The sequence below is a fragment of the Triticum urartu genome, chromosome 2A (assembly GCF_056163025.1).
Source record: "Triticum urartu cultivar PI428250 chromosome 2A, HENAU_Tu73, whole genome shotgun sequence".
Taxonomy (NCBI): domain Eukaryota; kingdom Viridiplantae; phylum Streptophyta; class Magnoliopsida; order Poales; family Poaceae; genus Triticum; species Triticum urartu.
Genome location: NC_141874.1, coordinates 54,649,960 through 54,655,956, shown reverse-complemented (window position 1 = coordinate 54,655,956; position 5,997 = coordinate 54,649,960). Strand labels below are relative to the sequence as shown.

At 45.4% G+C, this 5,997-nt stretch overlaps 1 pseudogene; it reads left to right on the top strand.

Moving 5' to 3' along the window:
• Positions 1–346: 346 nt before the first annotated feature.
• Positions 347–1,186, top strand: LOC125540919 (zinc finger protein 36 pseudogene; annotated as a pseudogene).
• The last annotated feature ends 4,811 nt before the right edge of the window (positions 1,187–5,997 follow it).

The following is a 5,997-nucleotide window of genomic DNA, read 5'->3' as shown; positions in this document are numbered from 1 at the left end:
CATTTTTATTTTCAGCACATTGGAGAGACGCAACATTGGCCTTCCTCCGCCCGTAAATGAGTTTGAAACCCTGAAATTCAACGGTTCATGAATTGAATTGCACAGTAGATTCCATCCACTCGTGAATGAAGATAATAAAATACTGATATCCTTTCACGCACGCGCGCGCGCACGTGCGGAAAACTGGAAACCACTCCTCATGCATGCACGTACCCTTCCGCCCGCCCTCGTGCTCCTTTGAACCAACCAAACTCCTCTATCATCACCTTCTTAGATCCTTCGAATATGCATATAGAACGCACACTTGCACGCACCCAGGAGCATATATATAACACGCAGAGCTCCATCAGGACTCAGTAAACCAGATTCCTAATCCACTACATCAATCAGCTAGCGTTAGCCTCAGCTTGCACGCACGCCACGGCCATGATGAAGATGACGCACGACGACTACGTCCACCTCTGCCTCATGGCGCTCGCCTCCGTGGCGACCGGCGGCGGCCAAGCGGAAGCAGCGAAGGGGCAATGGTTACAGACTCTACCGGCGACAACAGCAGCGGCCTGCGAGCTCCGGTTCCGGTGCTCCGTCTGCGGCAAGGTGTTCCCGTCCCACCAGGCGCTCGGCGGGCACAAGGCCAGCCACAGGAAACGGGCGGCGCTCGTGCTGCCGCTACAAAGCGTGTCGCCGGCGGAGGAGACGGTGGCATCGTCGACGTCATCTGGCGTCGGCGGGCACAGGTGCTCCGTGTGCCACCGGAGCTTTGCGACGGGGCAGGCGCTCGGCGGGCACAAGCGGTGCCACTACTGGGACGGGCTGTCGGTGTCGCTGACGGCGTCGGCGTCGGGTTCCGGGTCATCCGCGAGGGATTTCGACCTCAACCTGACGCCGGTGCCGGAGAAGGCCGCCGCCGGCATGCGAAGGTGGGGAGAGGAGGAAGAGGTGCAGAGCCCCTTGCCGTTCAAGAAGCGGCGGCTGTCAAGTCCTTCCTTGGAGCTTAATTTAATACTCCTTGATTAATTGTGCTATACCTGTCAGTCCCACCGTTCATTCTTGTTTATTTCCACTTTTGCTTTTGAGCCTATTGTTTATTTCCACTTGAGAGCTCCTGATTCATTTGTGACTTTTGGTCAACTGCTAACACATTTGATGCAATAAATTTGGCATAGGATGGTTGTTCAATAGACAAAACAGTGGCATGTGATGAGAGAGGATTTTCTACCATGCACGGGACCTTCCGTGCATGCATCCATCGCATTATTTATTATTGTGTGGGACCTTTTCTATAGTGTTTTTTCTCACCCAACATAGTACATTCACATGCTATTATGTACTGACTAAGTTTTATTCAAATAAAGAGATGCCTAATGCATGTCGAAATAAAAGTTTGATTTACATTTTTTTCCATAATTGTGTTTTTTCTGACAAGGTCTTTAAAACAGGACCAATATTTAATATATTTTCAGAAATTATTTTTTTGACAACTAAATCACAATGCTTCAAACTTTTTCCATACAAATTTATTAATTCCATGTGAAAAAATAATAATGCTTCATTGTGTTTTGCAAAAATAAATCTAATTGTTTTACTATGGCTCCCCATGTTCCGTTGCATTTCATAATGTTACATTGTGTGCTCGTGTGTATCAAACTGATTCTTAGTAATCTAAAAGTTAGTAAATATTAATAGATTTTATTGCAAAAAAACTTTGAACTTATCTAGAGTTTTAAAAAACATAGCATAGTTATGTGTACTTTTATAGTGTTTCACCATGTTTCAGAATTTTAATTTTAAAATTTATTGAAATATATTCAAAAGTGGTCTCGTTTGAAAGGTCTCGTCGTCAAAAACACAAATATGAAAACGGATCATAAATTGTTCTTTTGGTTCAAAAGATAAAATAGATTTAAACTTGTGAATAAAATGAACAAGCATGGGTGGAACAGAGTGCTTGCATGTGGTGAGAGAAAGATCGAACAAACTGCGAGCAGTATAAATGCATTGTGTCGGATCTCCAAGCAAAAATCAACGGCGCATGCATGCACGGTACCTCCCGTGCATGGGAGATTAGCTTTTCTCGGCATGTGATCCTTTATCGGAAATAGCATAAATGAGAGTATATATATATATCCCAGTGATTCTTTCTGACTTTATGTAAGTTTGAGCAATGAAATGTGATCCTTAATCAGACAGCTTATTACCAATGCAACGAGGAGTTTCCTTCAACTCTAGTATCTTTGACGATCAGAGAAGCACTATTAAAGTAAAGATTCAACTCTAGTTAAGGTTAATTTCAAAAAACTTATGACGAAATCAAGTAAGCTTATCTCTCTTATGTTCTGCTCATGAAAGATTTCCCTGAACATTATGTCCAATGGATTAAGCATAATGTCCAGGGTGGTAATGTAACAATCATGGTCAATGGTCAATCAAGGCCCTATTTTAAAACACAGACATGATTGAGGTAGGGGGACGCCTTCTCACCTAATAGGTAAAACATAGTTGTAGACGTCTGTTACAGAAGCTAGTTCATAGACCAAATGATAGTGGTTTAATTAGTGGTGTAAGTGCCATGGATGTAGGGCTTAGCATGCTCCAATATGTTCATAACACAGTCTTTTGAATGGAAGCGGATTCAATTCATAAAGTGCAAACAATTTAAAAGATATCCTCTATTTATTAGAGAATTTGCCTTCTCTAAAGATTAATTTTAATAAAAGTGAATGTGATGCTTTGGAGAAGTTGGATCTGATTTAGACGTTTATATAGACACAATTTAACATGGTTGTTAGAGTTCTTCCTGTGAACCATGGCGTTCCCTCATTAAGCTAAATTAAGAAATGATGATTGGAATAAAGTAGAAGGTTCGGTAGGAACTTGGCAAGGCAAAATGATGTCCTATGGTGTCGTGGAATTGTCACGGCAGATGTCCTCTTGCAAGGACTTAGTCATGGAACCATCGCAACTAGAAAGCTTAAAGGGGTTAATCGGGACAAGGGACACAGGAGATTATACTAGTTCGGCCCCTTACGGTGAAGGTAAAGCCTACGTCTAGTTGGGTTGGTATTGCTTGAGGTTTCGATGACCAGGGAGCAAGATATGCTATGCCCGGTTCTCGATGAGTTGTTTCTTGCCCTAAGCCGCCGGTGGGTCGTCCCCTTATATACACGAGTTGACGCCCTGCGGCCTACAGAGTCCCGGCCGGCTCATAGACAGTGTCCGGCTCGATGACTAGTTAATTCTACCTTATGATACAAGTCATGCTATCATGGCGGTTTACCACCATGGGCCTTAAGTCGCCTATGGGCCTTAGACCCTTTATTGAACCGTCATCCTCATGCTTGGTCTTGGGCTTCTTCTGATGAGTCCCTCTTTGCGTAACCCGGCCCCTCCTGGGCGGCTTACACAAATAGTTATATCCCCAACATTAGGTCCCAGATTGATTTGAACCGGTTCATGTCAATCTTAAAATATTTTAAGAAATAAGTCTTCAGTCTTCTGCCTGTGCAAAGGTTTTAACCTGCCATGACGTCATCTTCTGGATTTGCGTTAACCCGCCGTGACATCATCTTCAATTAAATTCATATTTTATTCCATCATATCCTCCAACGGATCTTTGCCTTTACTGACCCCTCCGAAAACCGAGGCGTCGGGGCCGCTGGATAATGATGTCTTGGTCTCCTCGTTTCTCGCACCGTCTCAGTCGGCCCTTCCTTATAAATAGGCTCGACTTGGGTCTTCTTCATTCCCCCCTCTTGGTCGTCTTCCTCCGCTCGCTGTTTCCCTGTTGCTCGAGCTCCGCCGCCACCGCCGCCGAGCTTCTCGTCTTCACCAACTCCGGCCGCTGCATCAACCTGAGCCCGACCAGAAACACGACGACGGACCTCCGCAGCCAGTCTGCATCTGTGAGTTCCCTTTATTCTCTGTTTTAGATCTGCATCGAGGTTTCTTCAAGTTCATCGGCGTTCGTCTCCGACTGAGCCAAACCCTTGATAGTTTCCACCTCCAATGCCCTCTTTGATCTTCAGACATTATAGAACTACTGCGATGGCTATTTCGCACCCGTTTCCAAATGCAAATAGATCCCTTTCCGTTGCTCAGAAGCTTCACTTGAGCCTATGAACTTTATCTGTGCTAGATCTAGGGCTAGAAATTTTCTTTTTAGAACGACCATTTGATCCAAAATAATAGTCGCAACTTGTGAAACCTTTTTGTCCTATACTTAGTCAAAAACTGCATCTGTTCCGTCTGTTTAGCCACGGTAGACTATGTAGCCGGTTTAAGACAACCCGGTTGTCAGTCTTGTTTGTTTCTGGCAACTTTACATAATTTGACCGCTTCTGAGATCCGTTGCGGCTTAAATGTAAAAAAATAGCATTAGCCATATGTCATTAGGCCCCATCTTAAGCCGCTATTTTGAATAGACTTAAAAATACTTTCCTTCTGGGTTAAAATTGAACCGGAGCTTCTTATTTGTCATAGGTTTCCACTTACGCCATGGCACCTAAGGCTCCCAAGGCTCTTGTGACCTATAATTGGGTCCAATCCATTGTCACAGAAAGCAAACTGTCTGAATTTGTGAAGTCTGGCCACCTGCCCAAGAAGGAGGTCATGTTTTATCGTGCTCCTGACCCGTCCGAGGAGAAACCTCAACCCAAAGAGGGGGAGGTGATTGTTTTTACGGATCATATGAGCCGGGGGCTTGCTCCACCCGGTTCAAAATTCTACAGGGATGTTTTGCATTTCTTTGACCTCAGACCTCAAGACATTGGACCCAACTCTGTGTCAAATATTTGCAACTTCCAAGTTTTCTGCGAAGTGTACCTGGGAGAAGAGCCCAACCTGCTTTTGTTCAGAGGGTTGTTCTATTTGAACCGGCAGAACGAACGTGCCAATGGGCCCAGTCTGGAACTCGACGGTATCTCAATTCAGCGACGGAGAGACTGCCTCTTTCCTTATGCCGAACTGCCCAGCCACCCAAAGGACTGGAACTAGGCGTGGTTTTATTGCCAGGACACTTCTCCAGCTGATGAGAACCCTCTGCCCGGCTTCCGCGCAATGCGCCTTGAATCCAATCACCCGCTGCCGGATAAATTAACCGATGTTGAATGTCTATCACTTGCCCCTACCATCAAGAAGATCAAAGCCCTCTTAGGCAATGGCTTGAGCGGCATTGATTTGGTGCGAGTCTGGATCTCCTGGCGGGTGATCCCGTTAAGCCGCCGCCCAGGCTTAATGTGCTCTTACTCTGGCGAGAAGGATGACCCGCTGCGCCATAGTTTGGATGACTTACCAGATGATATGGTTGAAGTTATGACCCAGACTTTGTTGAAAGAGGGCACGGTGACTAGTAATGCCTTTGGCTTACTTCCCTTCTGCAAGAAGAACCCGGCCCCTGCAGTGAGTCATCAACCTCAGTAAATACTCTTTACTGTGGTATACCTTGCTTTTACTCATAACCCTTTATCATTTTTCACAGGCCAATGACAACTTCTAGAAGGTCAAGTATGACCATGAGGCGGCCCAACAAGCCAGAGCGGCCAAGAGAGCCGAAAGAAAAGCCGCCAAAACAGGAACATCAAGGAAGAGGAAGCCGAGTGCTTCAAATATGTTAAGACTTGAAGATTCTGATGACGATGAAGAAGAGGTAACTTTTAACCCCTTGACTCTTTTATCATCACTTCACTGACATTAACTCCTTTCAGGAAGACACGGGAAACAGCCAAGTCGTCGAGGAAGAGGTAACTATAATCTCCTCCGACTCCGAGCCCTTGCCACGGCAGAAAATTCGAAGAGTGACCCGGAAAGTAAGATTTTCACATCCTTTGGCTTACCAAGATCCTCAATTTTTTTTGAAGCAACAGCTATATGAAAGCCGGAGGCAGACCCGGACCAGCAAGGATGCAGAGCTCTCCTCCGGCTTACCTGACACAACCAGGAAGCGTCGGAATGAGGTTATCTCCGATTTACGTTCTGTTTTACCTTTGGCGGGTTTATTCG